At 40.0% G+C, this 20094-nt stretch overlaps 1 long non-coding RNA gene and 1 other non-coding gene across 2 annotated transcripts in view; one reads left to right on the top strand and one right to left on the bottom strand.

The window, feature by feature from the left end:
* The window catches only part of LOC148669316 (uncharacterized), a 209257-nt gene that overhangs the window by 69802 nt on the left and 119361 nt on the right, over positions 1 to 20094 (top strand). The gene's annotated exons all lie outside the window — the stretch shown is intronic.
* Positions 3425 to 3496, bottom strand: trnaa-ugc (transfer RNA alanine (anticodon UGC)). The gene has a single exon. It is a non-coding gene; the product is annotated as a tRNA-Ala (tRNA).

The raw sequence follows: 20094 nt of genomic DNA, 5'->3' as shown, positions 1-20094 counted from the left end.
CTGTGAATTCGCTGTTTTAAACCGCTCGACTATCCTGAAGAAATAGGTAATGATAGCACCAGTTGCATCCGATTTTCCATAACTTTGGGACGATTGATACGACTGGACGAACACAATTTGTGGTGTTTAGCATGACATGGAAAACGGTACCGGAGCATTCGGGTCCGGACTACCAGACTCAGAAACAGTTTTTACCCCCGCACTATCCCAGCCTCTCTCACTCTCACCTAACCTCTCACCTATGATCTGAACCTCACAGTGCCTTCTTTCCTACCAAAAACCCAAACACACATTGAAAATCTACCTCTACCATACATGTCAAAAGCTCACTCCCCATCATTTCTATCCCTTTATTTCATTCTTTTGATGCATGTTTTTGCACATAACCTGTTACCTTTTTGTTGTTTTGCACACTGCTTGTTGTTGTTTTTTGCACAACGGCTGTTGTCTCTGTCTTTCTTTTGTTATACAATTGTATTGTTGTTGTGATTTTTTCTTTTCGAGAGCTAGCTAAATAGCATTTCGTTATACCATATACCTGTGTATGAGTATAATGACAATAAACTTGAACTTGAACTTGACATAGTCTTGCAGGCAGTATATTATTTTATCGTTTACTCATTTAAAAAAACACGGTCTTCTCGTTCCTAAGTCAGATTTTTAGTCCTTTCGAACGTTACTTCCAACCTGGACTGACAGCTCACCCGATCTGTTTGTGATCAGACCATGGAGTGGGGGGTTGTACCAAGCGCATGTTCCTTCCCAATGCTGAGGCGATCATTCGGAAGATGGGTGTGAAGAGAGACAAGCTTTGTAGACTAAAAAACAAGGCAGGATATGCACAAATACTAATCACTGGCGACAGTTATGCTCTCTTACTATTGAGACTCCTACATTGCGAGTTTTTTTGAAGACTTTGAAACTAAAGGAAAGCGGTGACAAATGAAACAGGCACCTTACCACTTGGCCACCGCGCCTTTGAGGAAACATGGGAATAATGTTGTTCAAATTATTATTTTCTGAATCTGGTTTACATCGCCTGGAGGCAGCAACAACAATAAAAGGGATACTTAACAAGGAGATACGCTGTAGCAGTGTGACTCCAACAGATGCTCCTGAAGAGGCTGGAAGTTTAAGCCAGCTCCTTAGAGCGCTCGGCCGCGTTACACTCAACAGCGGCTCTTCAGCTCTTGTTGTTTGACCTAGTGGTTTTATAACGTGTGGAAACGACCGCAACTTCGTTTTCTGAGATGCTTTCTCTCACGTGGTGAAATCTCGACCTCTTTGGCATCTCTGGCTTTAGTTCTTCTGTAGAACACCTCTGCTTATAGTGCCCTTGAAGTCATTTTATTTTTACAGGAAGATGCATTCCCTAACGATCTCTCCTGTTTTAGAAAGGCTTCATAAGGCGTGTTTGATTCAAAGGACAAACAGTATACTAATTGTACAATGCAGATCTATGCGGCATTCGTACTGGATTTGACTGGGATTCTGAAATACTTCTTGAAAAGGTATTTAGACTTTCTTGAACCTATAATAAAAACACAGACCTGAAACTCCCTAGCTTCCAATCTCTGATGTTGCTGTCCTTAAACTCGGACGTGACGTTCTGCAGACGTGTGCATAATGTCCTGTTTTCTTGCAGTGTAGACATTTTCCTGTTCACGCTCCGCATTCATCTGCTTTGTGCGTTATTAGTCCGCACCTGTAACATGTAATGTCAGCCGTCCCCTGTTCTTCTATATCTCTAGCATGACTGCGTCCTGCTGCTCGGCTTTTGTTTGTAAAGTTTGAGCGAGCGCCCCGTTCAGTGTCACTTTGTCACTGTGGTCAGAAAGCATTCTTGAATTTGCTTGAGCTGCTTCATGAATTCTAGCGACTGTAAGAGCTCTTTCTAAAGTCAGCCCTTCCTCCTGCAGCAATTTATAGTCTCTTATGTGCACATTTTTCCACAAGTTGATCTCTTATCATGTCAGTTTCCAATACTACAAAGTCACAAGATTTAGCCAGTTCTCTTAGTGTAGTCACAAAAGCATCAACAGATTCGTCCTGAGACTAAGTTCTCTGCCTAAATTTATGCCGTTCCAAAACCACTTTTCTCCGCGGTGTAAAGTAAGCGTCTAAGGCAGCTACAGTCTGTTCATATGTACCTTTTTCTCCAGGGAGGTTGGCGAAAATCCGCTGCACGGGAGCCCCGATACAGTGCAGTAATGTAGCACGTCTCACGGCATCCTGAGCTTCTGTAGATCCACTGGCTATTTAAAAAAATCTGTACGACTCCATCCATATCTTGTATTCCGTATACAAATCCGGAGCTCCGAGGTTCAGTAGAAGCGGTGGAAAAAGCTAGGCATAAGCAAAAGTTCTCGGCGCGGCTGCCATATCTTCCATGGCGCAAGCTAAACGAAAAGTCTGAAAATTCAAGAGTTCGTTTCTACCAGCAAGAGAACTAAAATCTGCAGTGTTCTGCTCGCTTTGAGTCCGTCAACCACTCATCTCTCGTCGCCATAAATGTTGTGTATCTTAATAAAGAGACGTTTTTATATTATTTTAACTATTTTATTAACTACACAGATCACGCCCTTACACCATATATTCCTGCCTTCTACTCTCTCGTTCTGTTGTCTCGCGATGTCTACTCACTATACCACATTTAGCATGACTTCTTGTTGCAGTTGAGCTCAAAGCTGGAGATGATCTCCATATTTTAAAGATAGTCATAAACGCTCAAGAAGTAATTCATGTCAGTTTGAAGTCTGTTTCTGTTGTCTCAGCTCTTGATAAAGAAAAGCCGTGCGTGGGAGACTCCCTCTCTGAAGAAGATTGCCGTCACCCTGCGAGGGAGAAGAGCCATCAATCACCGAGGCAACCACTGAGACAGTTAACATTAAACACGTGATATGCGAGATGTTGCGATTATTTTCCCGCTTAAGGCTTCTATCGTTTCTACTCTAACGAGAAAGACCTCTTTATTAGAAGTGAGATTTTATCAAACGTCTCCAGGGTTAACTGCGACCTGAACGCAACGCCTAAGACCACCAGCCATCTTGCCTGTACTGAAATATTTGTGAATATTTTATTTCATTATTTGTGAAGCTTTCAGTTTAGTGCGGAGTTCAGAAGGAGGATTCGCTCGCTGAATGATCTCTCAGGAAATCCCGGGTGAGATTCAACAGGTGTTTTCTGCAACAGCCACGCCAAGTGTGAAGCAATCTCTGGATTTCCTGAATTTTAACTAAATTATTAGTTCAAATAATTTAGGATTTAACAGAACTAAAAGAGGTACATTTAAAACAGCAGCGCAACTCTGGAGCACGTCGAGTGTGCCTGTATTTAATTGTGTAAACCTGGCTCTCTCTGGACAGGAGCAAAGAGTTCTCACTCAACAGAAGATTACGATGTGAGCACTATAACATAAAGCAGCTGGAGATGCCAGGGATTGAACCCGGGACCTCATACATGCAAAGCATGCGCGCTACCACTGAGCTACATCCCCGATGAAACAGGTAAAGGAACAGACTTAGAGATGTGCAGATGCTCACTGATCACAATCCACCACTCACGAAGAATGCCTGCAGTTTCCCACTTTCGCGTTTACTCTACTACAGAGTAAATTCATGGGAATGAAGAAATAAGGAAGGAAAAATAATTGCATTGAAGCTTCAAAAGACTGGGCACAAGTTAATCTATTATTTTTGTATCCAGTCACACGTGCGACTGTGGTTAATCCCCAGACGGGGAAGTGCTTTTTTTCTACCTCCTTACTCGACTGTCTTTCAATTCTGTTTTATTTGAAAGCTTTTTGCATCTTTTAAGTGCTCTTGATTAAACTATGCATAGAAAAACAGCACTACTGATGATTTTCATGGACCGATGCACACTTATTCTGTACAACTCGAGTGATAAAACCCTGTCTGCAAATATTGTAGAAGAAAATAAAAGGGTGAAACAACGCCCCAACCAAAGGAATGGTAACAGGGAGGATCGTGTTCTTATTTGATAAGTCCTTTTGAGATGTCTTGTCAAAGCACACAGGCGTTAGAGCTGAATAAGTTACTTTAAGTGGTGTTTTTAAACAAAGATGGAACATGTTATTTCTATACCAGGAAGAAAGGAGCAGACTTTAACTTTAAGAGGCAAAAACGACACCTTATCAAAGTTAATATTAATTAAAATGACATCACAACAAAAGAGTGGAGACTTGAGTGAATAAAATTAGTTTTCATTGGACGTCTGTGTCTCCATAACTTTGTAGGTGAGAGAGAGGATTGTGATAATTTGCAGGTGCTTCTCAGAAGTGCGTTCCTGGTACAGGCGCCTTCCAAATAATTGAGTCGGGTTTGAATCCCAGCCAGTACAAACCCAAATCTTTTCAAGATAATTTGTGGTCCGCTAACAAATCTTTTGAAACACTACAACAGGTAACACCCCGTGTGAAACATCATGAACATCTGTTAAAGCCTGAGTTTTACATACTCTAACGTAAATAAACGTTAGTGTCTACCGGTGTGTGAGCCAATTTCTCCAAAAAAATATGTGTTAGTCTGTCGGGAGGCTGTGCAGGGTGTTAAGAAATAGAATTTCTAAAAGACAGGCTCCCTAAGCTTAACATCAAGGCAGAAAAAATGCTGTTTTCTCTACAGAAATGCTCTTTTCATTTCAGCACTGCTGCAACTCCCTTTATAAAGGGTGTGCACACGTATGGCATTGTACAACCAAGGCATTGAAAGTTTTTTTTTAATTATTGTTCCAAAAAATGTTCCATTTGTTTTCTTTTTAATGTTGTTGATTAAAAGATTTTATTAAATGTGAAAAAAATCTGAATGTGAAAAAAGGTCAAAATGCTATTGAAAACAATCAGTAATGTGAGGAAAGATGGATTGTGGGAGCCCCTTAACTACCCATGTCATGTTGTATTTCTCACTCATTCTACTGGGAGTGGTGCCGTCGCTTCTGGATAAAGTCTGTCAGTGGTCATTCCAGACGGGTCAGGTATGACTGCTCTTCCGCACAAGAGACACGTGACTTGCGAGGATCCCGACAGTGTCTTCCTTCTTTCAGAGCCCGGATAGCTCAGTCGGTACCCAGTGGGCAAAAGACGTATAATATACGTCTATTAAACGCATACCTTAGACGTCTAAATGTGGTCCGTGTTTAGACGTTCATTATACATAAATGGTTGGAGTTCTATTATACGGATAAATTTAGAGGACTATTATACATATATGGTTGGAGTTCCGGAAAAAGTATTTTCGCAGTAATTAATTTACAGTATTTAATTTACACGTGTATAATAAATATAGTAAATATAATAAATATAATATAAATATAATAAATAAATATATATAACAAATATACTAAATATAGTAAATATAATAAATTAATTACTGCGAAAATAATTTACTTCGTACACTGTGCAGAGTGCCGTATACTCCTAGTTGCGGCACATACATACAGAAAAAAGCCTCAGGCACTGTGTTAGATGTGTTTTCGACGTTATATATGCGTTTATTCATGTCGTCGATTTTACGGTTGCAATTCGACGTTGATTATATGTCGAGGCGACGTATATATACGTATAGCCGTAATTTCGCCGTAAATATACGTATATTCGACGAATCAATGCCCACTGGGTAGAGCATCAGACTTTTAATCTGAGGGCCAAGGGTTCAAGTCCCTGTTCAGGCGGCTATGCCGTTCTTAAGTCTATTGTGAATGTCATTCTAAGTAGTCTCTTATCTTTCACTCTTCTAGCTGTACTGTGGTTATTTTAAATGTCCATTACTTGTATTTACAGTAGTGTATTTAGTGTTTCATTTCACAAACCGAAAATGTTCAAGTAGATCTTGTCACTCTACTCCACGTAATCATCTAAATTAAATCACAGTAGAGTACAGAACACGCAGTGAGGAGCTCACACAGTGAGTACTCTTGAATACGACAAGAGGAAAGGCACACTGCACATCTGCAGAACATCACGTCCGAGTTTACAGTGACAGCAGAGGTTAGAAGCGAAGTAGTTTTTTATTACTTGCTTGCTGAACGATCTCTCAAGAAACCTCGGTGGAGATTTAACGGGTGTCTAATAATCACGTTCAAAAAGATGACGATAAGTTTTTTTTTCTAACTAGGTAGCCTTAATGGCAACACGGTGTGAGTAGATCTTAAAGCAGCTGCAGACAGAGTACCCGTAATGGCAACACATCCGCATAAGAAGCGCTTTCGGGTTCTGATCATTTTTATTGAGCGCTGCTCTAAGTACCACAGGCAAGATGGCTGGTGGTCTAAGGCGTTGCGTTCAGGTCGCAGTTAACCCTGGAGACGTTTGTTAAAATCTCACTTCTCATAAAGAGGTCTTTCTCGTTAGAGTAGAAACGATAGAAGCCTTAAGCGAGAAAAGATCACAACATCTCGCATTTCACGTGTTTAATGTTAACTGTCTCAGTGGTTGCCTCGGTGATTGATGGCTCTTCTCCCTCGCAGGTTGACGGCAAACGTCTTCAGAGAGGGAGTTCCCATGCACGGCTTTTCTTTATCAAGAGCTGAGACAACAGAGACAGACTTCCAACTGACATGAATTACTTCTTGAGCGTTTATGATCGTCTTTAAAAGCTGAGAGCAGGTGAAAAAGTCTTTGGAAATGAGGAAATGACTGCCGACAGTAAACAGAGCTGACGCTCAGCTGCAGACAAGCGCTCCTCGTTAGTATAGTGCTGAGTACCCCTGCTTGTTGCGCGGGAGACTGGGGTACGTTTCTGTGACAGGTCGCTGGTTTAATTTTTTAAAAACCTGAGTTCACTTAAAAAGTGTGTACTGTGTCCTACGTTTCGGACTTGTTACTGCGGTAGAATATGGAGATCATCTCCAGCTTTGAGCTCAACTGCAACAAGAAGTCATGCTAAATGTAGTCCAGTGAGTAGACATCGCGAGACAACAGAACGAGAGCGTAGAAGGAACTAGGAGTATACGGCACTCTGCACAGTGTACGAAGTAAATTATTTTGCAGTAATTAATTTACACGTGTATAATAAATATAGTAAATATAATAAATTAATTACTGCGAAAATAATTTACTTCGTACACTGTGCAGAGTGCCGTATACTCCTAGTTGCGGCACACACGATACTTACAGTAAAAAGCCTCAGGCACTGTGTTAGTTGTGTTTTCGACGTTATATATGCGTTTATTAATGTCGTCGATTTTACGGTTGCAATTCGACGTTGATTATACGTCGAGGCGACTTATATATACGTATAGCCGTATTTTCGCCGTGAATATACGTATATTAGACGAATCAATGCCCACTGCTTGGCATACAAGGGTTTTGCTGAGGGGGTCTCGCTACCTGCCTGAAAAAAACAGTAAAATGTTTGAGTGCCTATAGAGTTTCTATTTTTATTTTCTTGAGAAAAGTTGCTACCATTTCCTGGACACCCCGTCCCCATCAGTGCGCGGTGCCCGGGGAACAATCTGTAGGGGGGCGTCTGAAATTCTGAGGGGGGGTGATATTTCGGTTGAAACGGAGCTGTACGGTGCAGCTACCCAAATGAAATCTCGCAGCTATGCCATTGATTAGTGCTTCATGATAGAAGATAACGACTAGCAATCTGGTATTTGCGATGAAGTTCAGTTTCACATTTTTCGTCACTCTCACGGTTTGTATTGCCTGGAGCGAAAAGTACCATAAGCGTTCATTTTTGCAGCTACATGGACGTTCTGAATCGTTAAGAAAAAAATGTTGTAAAACCAACAGAAATCACAGACTGCTATAACTAGTCCTAGTTATATAACGATTTTAAGTATAATGATAAACTACTGCAAGGAATCGGTCCACCTGAGCAAACAGGATCGTAATGTTGACACTCAATAACGACAGTGATATGTGCAGTTCCTGGACGGATAGCCCTCCTGCCCATCAAACAGACTGAGTGACTGTTCGTGTCATTTAGTGTTGTCTGACCATTGACAAAGTACAACTATTTTTTTAGGGCGCAAATTAAGTTAGGTAAATCTTTTTGCCCAAACTGAAGGGGCGACATTCCTCCCTCCCCCCGTGATGCCAGGCCTGTCCCCATCCTATTCCATAATGTCATTATATATAATACCATACAACAGTGACCGATCCTTACTAACTGCATGCGTTAAAATTGCACATCAGCTCATAGCAGGGGGCACATAGCCGCGATGTATTATCAATGTTAAATTTCAACCATAATATCGACGACATTAATAAACGCATACGTTGAGAAAATATCGAACCCAGCATATTTTCCGGTTATATACCACAATGCATTGCTAGTATTCGTTGGTCACCATTTTGGACACGTTTTTCAAATGTAGAAGTATATCTGCAAATATCTCAGCAATCCTCTTTTGACGAGTAAGTATGAACAATAATAATACTATCTGAATACATACAGATCTTTCTTAATATTATTTTGATTAAAATAGTACGTGAATAAGCAAAAAAATGGCACATAAAATAGTGTGAATGGGGAAGATGACACAAAATCGTTTTGCCGTTTCTCTTATTCTTATTCTATGTTGTACTTTCAAACTCTGGGTACTCTTTAATTAGGACAGACTTTATTGCTCAACTGCTATGATGCAAGCCAAATTTTATACATTTATTTCAGCTTTGAGCTTAGTAAACCGTTCATTTTTTAGATTATACTAAAGAAGATATTAATCATCATTTATTTGGGAAGTAATATTATATAATTTTCTCCTAGCTGCGGTGCTGAAGTCCCACCCTACATCGACAGAAAAAGAAATAAAGGAGCACGCAATGTGTTACTTGAAGAATGCATATGCAAGGCAGGGGGCCAGGAGATCTGGACTCTGAAAATAATAGTTTTTTGGTTCTAACTGTTAGGACAATTAGACAGGGTTTGCAAATAGTGGACAAAAATCGTCTTAACTTCCATTGTAATATTTTTTTTCTTGGAAATATAGAAGTTGTACATTTTAAAATGTATATTTGAATCAAAATGTGGTGTTGAGTTAGTGTGTTAATGTAATTAGTTTTGTGTTTGTCATTACTATACTGTATATTGCCATGTTACCAGAATTTGTAGCTGAAGTTTAAGACTAGTTGTGTTTTTTTATGATTATTGCCCATATGTTGATTGTTGATTGATTGTATACAATGTATAATTTGAAATACGTATGTTTCAGGTGTGAATGTGTATTTTCAGAATAAATTTCTAAACCTAATCATTGGCTTGGTTTACTTGTTTCTACACCTATAAAATCTATCTTTGATGTATAATAGACCTCTAATGTTATCCGTATAATAGACCTCTAACCATATACGTATAATAGACGTCTAAAGTTATCCGTATAATAGACCTCTAACCATATACGTATTGTAACACAACGGGGGCTCAGGCGGGCGCCCTTGCCGCATCTGGTCGGCCCCATCCCGACTGGAGGCTCGAACCCGGGACTTCCGCGTCTCTCTGCAGCGACCTAGCCCCGTGAGCTAAAGAGAGATTTCTCTACAGCCCAGTAGCTCTGGTCCTGCTATCACAGGCAAGGGCGGTGACGTCACCCGCTCTGGTACGCCGGCTCTTACACACAGTGCTTGTCGGCCGTAAGCGTTAATAATAGACGTCTAAAGTTATACGTATAATAGACCTCTAACCATATACGTATAATAGTCCTCTAAAGTTATCCGGAACTCCAACCATATATGTATAATAGTCCTCTAAATTTATCCGTATAATAGAACTCCAACCATTTATGTATAATGAACGTCTAAACATAGACGTATAATTGACGTATAACTTTAGACGTATATTAGAATTTCATTCTAGACGAATTGTAGACCACATTTAGACGTCTAAGGTATGCGTTTAATAGACGTATATTATACGCATGGAATAAACCTATTACAGTGCCTTGCGAAAGTATTCGGCCCCCTTGAACTTTTCAACCTTTTGCCACATTTCAGGCTTCAAACATAAAGATATACATTTTTTATTTTATGTGAAGAATCACCAACAAGTGGGACACAATTGTGAAGTGGAACGAAATCTATTGGATTTTTGAAACTTTTTTAACTAATAAAAAAATGAAAAGTGGGGCGTGCAAAATTATTCGGCCCCTTTACTTTCAGTGCAGCAAACTCACTCCAGAAGTTCAGCGAGGATCTCTGAATGATCCAATGTTGTCCTAAATGACTGATGGTGATAAATAGAATCCACCTGTGTGTAATCAAGTCTCTGTATAAATGTACCTGCTCTGTGATAGTCTCAAGGTTCTGTTGAAAGCGCAGAGAGCATCATGAAGACCAAGGAACACACCAGGCAGGTCCGTAATACTGTTGTGGAGAAGTTTAAAGCCGGATTTGGATACAAAAAGATTTCCCAAGCTTCAAACATCCCAAGGAGCACTGTGCAAGCGATCATCTTGAAATGGAAGGAGTATCAGACCACTGCAAATCTACCAAGACCTGGCCGTCCCTCTAAACTTTCAGCTCAGACAAGGAGAAGACTGATCAGAGATGCAGCCAAGAGGCCCATGATCACTCTGGATGAACTGCAGAGAACTACAGCTGAGGTGGGAGAGTCTGTCCATAGGACAACAATCAGTCTTACACTGCACAAATCTGGCCTTTATGGAAGAGTGGCAAGAAGAAAGCCATTTCTCAAAGATATCCATAAAAAGTCTCGTCTAAAGTTTGCCACAAGCCACCTGGGAGACACCCCAAACATGTGGAAGAAGGTGCTCTGGTCAGATGAAACCAAAATCGAACTTTTTGGCCACAATGCAAAACGATATGTTTGGCGTAAAAGCAACACAGCTCATCACCCTCAACACACCATCCCCACTGTCAAACATGGTGGTGGCAGCATCATGGTTTGGGCCTGCTTTTCTTCAGCAGGGACAGGGAAGATGGTTAAAATTGAGGGGAAGATGGATGCAGCCAAATACAGGACCATTCTGGATGAAAACCTGTTGGAGTCTGCAAAAGACCTGAAACTGGGACGGAGATTTATCTTCCAACAAGACAATGATCCCAAACATACAGCAAAATCTACAAAGGAATGGTTCACAAATAAACGTATCCAGGTGTTTGAATGGCCAAGTCAAAGTCCAGACCTGAATCCAATCGAGAATCTGTGTTAAGAGCTGAAAACTGCTGTTCACAAACGCTCTCCATCCAACCTCACTGAGCTCGAGCTGTTTTGCAAGGAAGAATGGGCAAGAATTTCAGTCTCTCGATGTGCAAAACTGATAGAGACATACCCCAAGCGACTTGCAGCTGTAATTGCAGCAAAAGGTGGCTCTACAAAGTATTAACGCAAGGGGGCCGAATAATTTTGCACGCCCCACTTTTCATTTTTTTATTAGTTAAAAAAGTTTCAAAAATCCAATAGATTTCGTTCCACTTCACAATTGTGTCCCACTTGTTGGTGATTCTTCACATAAAATAAAAAAATTATATCTTTATGTTTGAAGCCTGAAATGTGGCAAAAGGTTGAAAAGTTCAAGGGGGCCGAATACTTTCGCAAGGCACTGTACATGCGCTTGGTTTTCGTTTCACTGATTCTCATTGAAGATTTGGGAATTAACGATGAAAGAATCAGTTGCCTCGGAAAGCAGAAGCTTTGGTTCTCAACGATCTTGAAGACACGCCCATGTAGAGCACCGTGTGATGATTCGTACTATAAAAGACCAAGTGCTCAAAGTGACTGCGTTTACCGTTGAAACTTTTCATCTCGGGCGCACTTTTAGAAAGCAAAGATGGAGCACTTGTGTTGAACCACAGTATGACAGCCAACAGCAGAGTGACGCAGTGGAAGTGTGCTGGGCCCATAACCCAGAGGTCGATGGATCAAAACCATTCTCTGCTATGTACATTTTATGCATGATTGATAAGCACACCATCAGGTTCACCATCATCTTTAATGAAGCGCGTCCCTGAGTGCGTTTGACCCACCAGCCCTTTGTTTAACAGCTGCACAAGGACACGTTACTGTTGCTTGTCCTTTCTGGTGGTGCTGTGGGTTAGGTTCCTAAAACCCATGTCACATGTTGCATGTTCAAATCCAGCTGGAGCCACAACTCAAGTGTTTGTAGTTAAATAAAATACTGTCATTTTCCTGCCAGCTGGCAGTATTTCTTCTGCACTGACCAAGAGTAACCAAGAACTTCATTTCATCTTTCGCAGGCTGTAATCTACAGAAAAGGAAGTGAATACTTGTATTAAGCTAAATCAAACCGACGAAGATGCACTGCTGTTGTTTTTCTCCACTTTTCTTTAAAAGGAGAAAAAATCACCGGCATTTTTTTGCAGCATTTCTTCTGTCCTGATAAGCAAGGTTCAGAAGTTGTATGAATTTCTTGAAGTTCAGAAACAATTTGTTCCAGAAAAGAAATTAACACTTGCTTCAAAGTAAATCAAGACGTATGTCTCTCTCGCTGTGTGTGCTCTTATCTGTCCATCTCTCTCTCCTCTTCTCTCACTCTGGCAGTCTGTGCAGAGTATCTGAAGGGGATGTAACACCACTTGGCAAAGAAGAAAAATTCTCAGAAGCAGAATAAAAAATCATTATTCTCTTCTCAGTCAGATTCACAGCTCAGACTCACACTCAGACAGAAGCTCAACTCCGTACTGCTCTCTATCCTCACAATCCAGAACCAGAAGATATTCAGACAATCAGTGCTGCTACATGAACAATATCAAACAGAACAGCCTGGACTCATGTCACATTTCCCCCTTTTCTCCTTTCTCCCAGCCCTCTTAAAGACATAAGAGCTCCTGATTCTCCTCTCTGTGAACTGGGCTCAGGGGTCACTGATCTGGCAGCTGTGGGCTCTGTTCCAGGTCGAAAGCAAGAAGGTTCTATTAACCCTTTCCAGGACTTCCAACCCTTCAGTATTACTTTCTTTACTGTATATCAGCCTCCAAACATGTTTTTTAAGTGTTTTATAACACAAGTGAGTGTGGAATTATCTTTGTATTTATGTAATAAACACCAGTATTGACACTCTGATCAGTATATTGATTATTAGCAGCCAAAGGCCAATGGTCGTGACTACAATAGTGACCAGTTGACCAGTCTGTAGCTCTGAGCAGTGGGACTCAGATCACACAGAAGAAGATCTGTCTGTGTGTGATTCCATACGAGCCCTGGGATTCAGCTTCACTCACAAGTGTCTTATAAATGTACAATTAGATGAAGTCTTGTAACAGTTATACAGTTAATTGAAATCATCAGACTACCTATAGATGTGAGAGCTTGGTGGAAATAAAACCAGTATACACCTCCAGGACCACGAGTCTGATCCTCCTGGCTCTTATACTCTGAAGATTCGTGTAAAACCCTTAAAAGCGCTTATTTTAGGGACTCGTACTCATTCTCTACTGCTCCACATGGGAACGCTTTGTAACGCATTAATCTGTGAAGTAAACTATTTTTTTTCTGTTTAATGATTTTCATTCCTCGGTTTGTCGCTCTCCTTCTCCAACTGTTATAAATCGCCTCTCTTCACAGCCCGGTTTAGTTTTTTTGGAGATGTTATTTTTGTATGAAAACCAGGAGTCTCCTCCAGCAGAGATGCACTATTTTTAAAAAATTATTAAACGTATAGAATTTACAAATATAACTACAACCAGAAGATCAGAAACATGTACAAGAGAAAAAAACACAACAGAAAAAAAAAATGTAACCACCAGAGGTAATGAAGTAAATTATGTGATCAAATTGTATTTTTACATATATCATGTTTTCCTTGCTTTATTATTTCTCAGTTATTTATAGAATTTAAATAGTGTTTCAACATGCATGCGTTTCCTGTATAAAATAAAAATCAGCACTCACTTTTTTACAAAACAAAACAAAACGCTTTTCTTTTTGCAACATTTCAAGTACCTCTGGCATTCATGAAAAAGACACACAAAAGCAGCAGAGACACTTATGCTCTGTCAGAATAAGCGGTGTGACGTCACAGACACCAGCCAGAGCGCTGGGATCAGAGAGAGAGACCGTGGGAGGCACGGAGCGCACGGAGAAAAGTTATTGATCACTTATCTATCGACAACCAATTATTTCAACTGAAGAACCATAGAAAAATCGATTAACTTCACCGATTGGTGAGTACTGATTCTTTTCTTGACCCTGTTTAAGTATCTAGAAAACAGTTAATAAAGACTGTATCGACCAATTAACATAGTGCGTTTAGGGTTAATAATGTTCGATCCGAAATTAAACAATGATTATTCATATTATTATTTAGGTAACTGTATCCTAGAGCTAGAAAATGATATTTCAAGTTCATAAATGTATGTAAGTAACAGTTTAAATGCATTTTTCCAGTGTTTATAAATCATAAGAATGGTAACCACGGCGACAGGCACCCCATCACTCCTCGCGTCTGTCTCGCATTTGTCACAGAGAGCGGTGTGACGTCACAGGTAGCAACTAATACTAATATCAGTGTCTTCATGTTAATATTAGTAAGATTACAACTGGTAGTTTTAATGCTAGTGTTCATGTGAGTATTAATGATGATAGTGCTACTGATTGTTTTAGTTTTAATGTTCATATTCATGTTAATATTAATTATAATTATAGTGTTACTGTTAGAGTATTAACACTAGTAGTAATGTTAGTTTTAGTAACAGCATTGCTGTTATTATTAGTAGTTTGTGTCAGTGTTAGTGATAGGGTTACTGTGGTAGTATTAGTAGTATTTATATTTGTGTTAGTTATTGTGTATCTGTAGATAAGTGTGTTTGTAGTATCTGTGCGTGTGTGGGTGCGTGTCTGGAAGTGTGTGGTGTCTGTGTGTGTGGGCTGTGTGTCTGTGAGTGTGTAGGTATGTGTCTGTGAGCTTGTTGTGTCTGTTAGTGTGTGAGCGTGTGGGGTCTCTGAGTGTTTGGTGTCTATAAGTGTGTGTCTAGGAGTATGCGTAGTGTCTATTTGTTTCTGTGAATGCATGCCTGAGAATGTGTGTGTATGGTTTGTGTCCGTGAGTGTGTGGTGTCTGTCAGTGTGTAGTTTTATATTTGTAAGTGTATGTGTGGGCATGTCTGTCAGTGTGTGTAGTGTCTATGTGAGTATTAATGATGATAGCATTACTGATAGTTTTAGTTTTAATGCTAGTATTTATGTAATATTAGTGATACGTATAGTGTTAGTGTCAGAGTATTAACACTCATCATCATGTTAGTTTTCATGAGAGTATTACTGTTATTATAAGTATTATTAGTCTAGTAGTAGTTTTTGTCAGTGTTAGTAACAATGATAGTGTAAGTTTTGGTGATTGTGTTACTGTTGTAATATTAGCAGTATCTGCATTAGTGTTAGTTATAGTGTATCTGTACCTAAGAGTGTATGCGGTGTCTATGTATGTATATAGTGTCTATTTGTGTATCTGTGAGTCTGTGAGTGTATATATGTGTGTATAAAGGTGTGATGTGTCTGTGAGTGTAAATGTGTGTGAGAGTGTAGGTGTACAGTATATCTATCAGTGTGTGTGAATGTGTGTGTAGGTGGGCTTGGGTTCCACTGATGTGTCTGACAGAAGTGACCCATCAACAGGTGTTGAGTTCCGCTTGCAAATAAAAAGACTTTCTAGAGTCCAGGCCAACGTCCAGAGAGCTGTGAGTTCTCTGTTTTTATCAGTATTAGTAATAATGACAGAAGTAATTCCCACGCAAATGATTATTAACCAAAACAGACATCAGAAAATATCGCCTTTGCAATGATGTCACTCCTCTTCTTCATGAATTTTCTTTAATGACAGGACATTTCTCTGTCTGAGTGCCTGCTGCGAGTAGTGTGACAAGCCATTTCTCTCCAATATTTTCTAGTTCAGTTATTTATCGCATACAAAATATTATTCTCATTAAGAATATTTTACCTGCAAAGTCACAGTGAAACTACTTCGGCGAATTAACTTTTTATGGGTGGAAAACGTTCCAGGGAAGGCTTGAACACACAACCTCATTATAACTCCACTGTGCACAGCTACATGCATACCACACACTGACCAACTGTGCCGCTGGACCTCTGTAAGGCAGGCTCCTACACCAATTGTAAAACTGGCACAAACGTAGGGCGAAACAGGGTTTTTTGCTGTGGATACATCTCCACATGAGGGAAAGGGACAGTAAAATAGTAAGGAAAATAAAAGAGAAGGAACTGAAATATACAGTATGTGCTCACTGTAATATACTGTAGGAAGAGGTGGTCAACAAGCAAAACAGCTTTGCGGATAATGTGAAGTGACATTGTTTTGTGTCAGTTAGCCCACGAGTTGTGCTTCATGTGCCTTAAGCTGTGCAATTTGTATGGTTGTTGAATGAGATTGGTTTCTTCACAAGGCCGGTCAATTACCAGATGAGAGCTTGCCGATGCACTCCTTCATGAAGACTTTCTTTAAGATGATTACACCTTTCATTGTCAAGTCTCCTCCTTTGCATACAATAGTAGCGCCAACACTAAGAGAAAGGATGGGAAATGGCATTTATCAAGTGATTGCAGTGTTTGTTTGACTGAGGATCCTTGTGTGCTGAACTGACCTCTGGAGAAGTGTAGTGCAGTAAAGGAGAAGATTTGTGTCACTCAAGGCTGTAACGGAACAGAACAATACAATTACAATACTTTTATGAGAGCAAATAATACTGGTGCATCACAGTTCTTATAATGGTGAAAACAGGAGCAACTTCTCTACAGTTTTGACTGAAGTATTTAAACGGCAAGAAATACTATCACTATGCAATTAATTAATGCAATTGGGCTCCTCTAAATGTTCCAGTCTGATGAAACAATGTATAGAATTAGGTGACAATTTCAGAATTCATTCAAATGCACAAGATTAATTTTCAGCAGCAAAAAATGTCGAAAATATTTTACAAGAAAGAAACCTTACATTCACCTAAATCAACATTGACCCTTTACATTAGCAGAGAACACTAGGACAGTTAGTTAGTGTCACTGGACACTGCGTCACAGAGGCTGATCTCTTCAGACTTCAATGAGTCTTCCGACTTGTCGTAGCTGTTGAAGAAGCACCTGTTCAATCTCAACTGAGATTTCCTGAGAGATCATTCAGCGAGCGAGTCCTCCCTCTGGACTCAGCACTGAGCTGAAAGCTGCGCGAATTCCTCACTTTATGTCCTGTACTGTTACATCCGTTCTTGTGTACGTGTTATCTTGTGTTATCTACGTGTAGAAATGTGACATGTTCATGCACGTCTAGAAACATTACTGCTCTAGTACAGGAGCAAAAGACTAAAAGAAATCACACCCAATTTGAAAAAATCACGTTTGACAAACCATAGGAGGACGAGAATAGGATTCTTTGGTTGTTTGAGTACATAAATCAAAGACACTACGTTCAGCATATTCACATCAGGCACTCGGACAGAGATAAACCCAGAGAAAATCTTCTCACATTTTAATCTGTAACTGCAGGAATCAACAAATTGTTGATTATCTCAACAATAAGTTTTGACCTTCACTTACAATTTTTAAACAATTTACAAAGCCTACAGTGGACGACATTTGGCTCCGGCACACAACAGTTGCTTGGAATATCATTGTAATATTTAATTTGCTTTCCCGTCACACCACTTTTATTAATAATGAAGTTTATCAATACGCGTTTATTTAAAACATGTCACTTATTATTGATAGAGTTTCATTCTGTCTTAATTAGGAGCTGTATCACAGCTAATGCATGCAAAGCCTTCAGTATGCGATTGTGAGAGTTCAGTTATCCCAGGGAGTGAAGAGAACTGAAATTTAGTAAATCCATATTTTAATAGAGTGTAAATCTTCAAAGTGTTCTGTCACTTCAAAAGCAAATTAGGAGCAGGGATTGAACCCACATAAACATTTGCCCATTGGGCTTTAAGTCCAACACCTTAACCACTCAGCCATCCTGGTCGACAGTTTCAGTTGCTCGATTGCTCAGCCATCCTGGTTTCACCTTTCCAGCTCTGTGTTACACAGTTCATTGAATATATTTGTTAATTGAATATATTAATTTAATATATTTGTTATATTTTTGAATGGAATTGGACTGTACACTGGTGGTTCCCAGGGGAAAACAGGGTTATTGAGCCATTGGGTATTCTGAGAATAAATTGGGTGGGTGAATGTAACCATGCGGTAAAGTAAAACAGTCTTCTTAGATGAAGCGATACAGATGCAGCCCCTGAAAGTGTATAAGACTTACATTTATAGTACTGCTGACACAAATGGATCATCTACATCAGATCGAAATAGCGATGTGTTCGCTTAGTTGTGCGTAGGATCTCCTCATGAATCTGTCTCATTCATCAGTGGAAATAGAAGCCATTACAATACGATACATGTTCACCTTCAACCCCGCAGCTGTCAGACGTGCTTGTTTTGGGACTATTTGCAATGAGTACCAAATTAGGAGTTAAGAGTCCTTACTGGTATCTTTTAAACTGTGAGGAACATTGGGTTATATACAAACGGGACAGAGACACAGTAATAATCCTATATTAACGTGTCCTGCATTTTAATTTACTGATCAGATAAATTGAAATGTTCTGATTCAGAGCCCCTGCAGTTTGTGCTAATTATAACCACAACAATACCCCTGAGTCCTGAGCACCACACTGAGCACACGTTAAGCTGGGCTCTGACTTTGTTCAGCACGGCTGCTTGTTGCAGTTGAGCTCAGAGCTGGAGATGATCTCCATATTCTACTGCACTAACTAGTCCGAAACTTAGTACACAGTACACACTTTCTAAATGAAGTCAAGTTGTTAAAAAATTTAACCAGCGCCCTGTCACAGAAATGTACCCCGGTCTCTCGCGCGACAAGTGAGGTTACTCAGCACTGTACTTACGAGGAGTGCTTGTTCGCAGCTGAGCGTCAGCTCTGTTTACTGTCAGCAGATATTTTCTCATTTCAAAAGACGTTTTCACCTGCTCTCAGCTTTTTAAATATGGTCATAAACGCTCATGAAGTAATTAATGTCAGCTGGAAGTCTGTTTCTGTTGTCTCGGCTCTTGATAAAGAAATGCCGTGCGTGGGAGACTCTCTCTCTGAAGAAGTTTACCGTCACCCTGCGAGGGCAACCACTGAGACAGTTAACATTAAACACGTGAAATGCGAGATGTTGTGATTTTTTTCCCACTTAAGGCTTCTATCGTTTCTACTCTAACGAGAAAAAGAGTACTCATTAGAAGTACGATTTAAACAAACGTCTCACTGCGACCTGAACGCCTTAGACCACCAGCCATCTTGCCTGTGGTTCTTATAATGAATTATATATTTTCCTTCTTTCTCCTCGTTGATCATGAAATCATGTAATTAGAGAAATGTCTTTTTTAATGAGGAAAACCAGCAAAAGCAAATATAAAGTTTAGAGCAGCGCTCAATAAAAACGATCAGAAACCGAAAGCGCTTATTTTGCGGATCAGTATATTCCGATACCGCTGGTTCTGCAGAAGAAATAAGAAAAGCCGGACTCCTACAACTGTGTTGCCATTAAGGCTACTTAGTTAAAATAAAAATGTATCGTCACCTTTCTGAACGTGATTATTAGACATCTGTTGAGAGATCGTTGAGCAAGCGAGTGATAAAAAATTACTTCGCTTCCAATCTCTGCTGTCACTGTAAACTCGGACGTGATGTTTTGCAGATGTACAGTGTGCCTTTCCTCTTGTTGTATTCAAGAGTACTCACTGTGTGAGCTCCTCACTGCGTTTCCTTTCTTTTCCTGTGATTATCTACGTGGAGTGCGGTGACAAAATAGTCTTGAACATTTTCGGTTTGTGAAAGGAAACACTAAAGAAAATACAAGTGATGAACTTTTAAAATATCGACAGTACAGCTAGAAGAGTGGAAGATAAAATACGATTTATAATTAAATTCACAATACACTTAAGGAAAACACAAACGCCCACACAGGGACTTGAACCCTGGCCCCTCAGATTAAAAATCTGATGCTCTACTGACTGAGCTATCCGGGCTCTAGACAGTGAATGACACTGTCGTGATCCTCGCAAGTCACATGTCTCTTCTTGTGCCGAAGCGCAGTCATACAGTACCTGACCCGTCTGGAATGTCTACTGACAGACTTTATCCAGACGC

The sequence above is a fragment of the Lepisosteus platostomus genome, chromosome 5 (genome assembly GCF_059453375.1).
Source record: "Lepisosteus platostomus isolate fLepPlt1 chromosome 5, fLepPlt1.hap1, whole genome shotgun sequence".
Lineage (NCBI taxonomy): Eukaryota > Metazoa > Chordata > Actinopteri > Semionotiformes > Lepisosteidae > Lepisosteus > Lepisosteus platostomus.
Note: the sequence above shows the minus strand (reverse complement) of the source record. Positions and strands in the feature narration are given on the sequence as shown.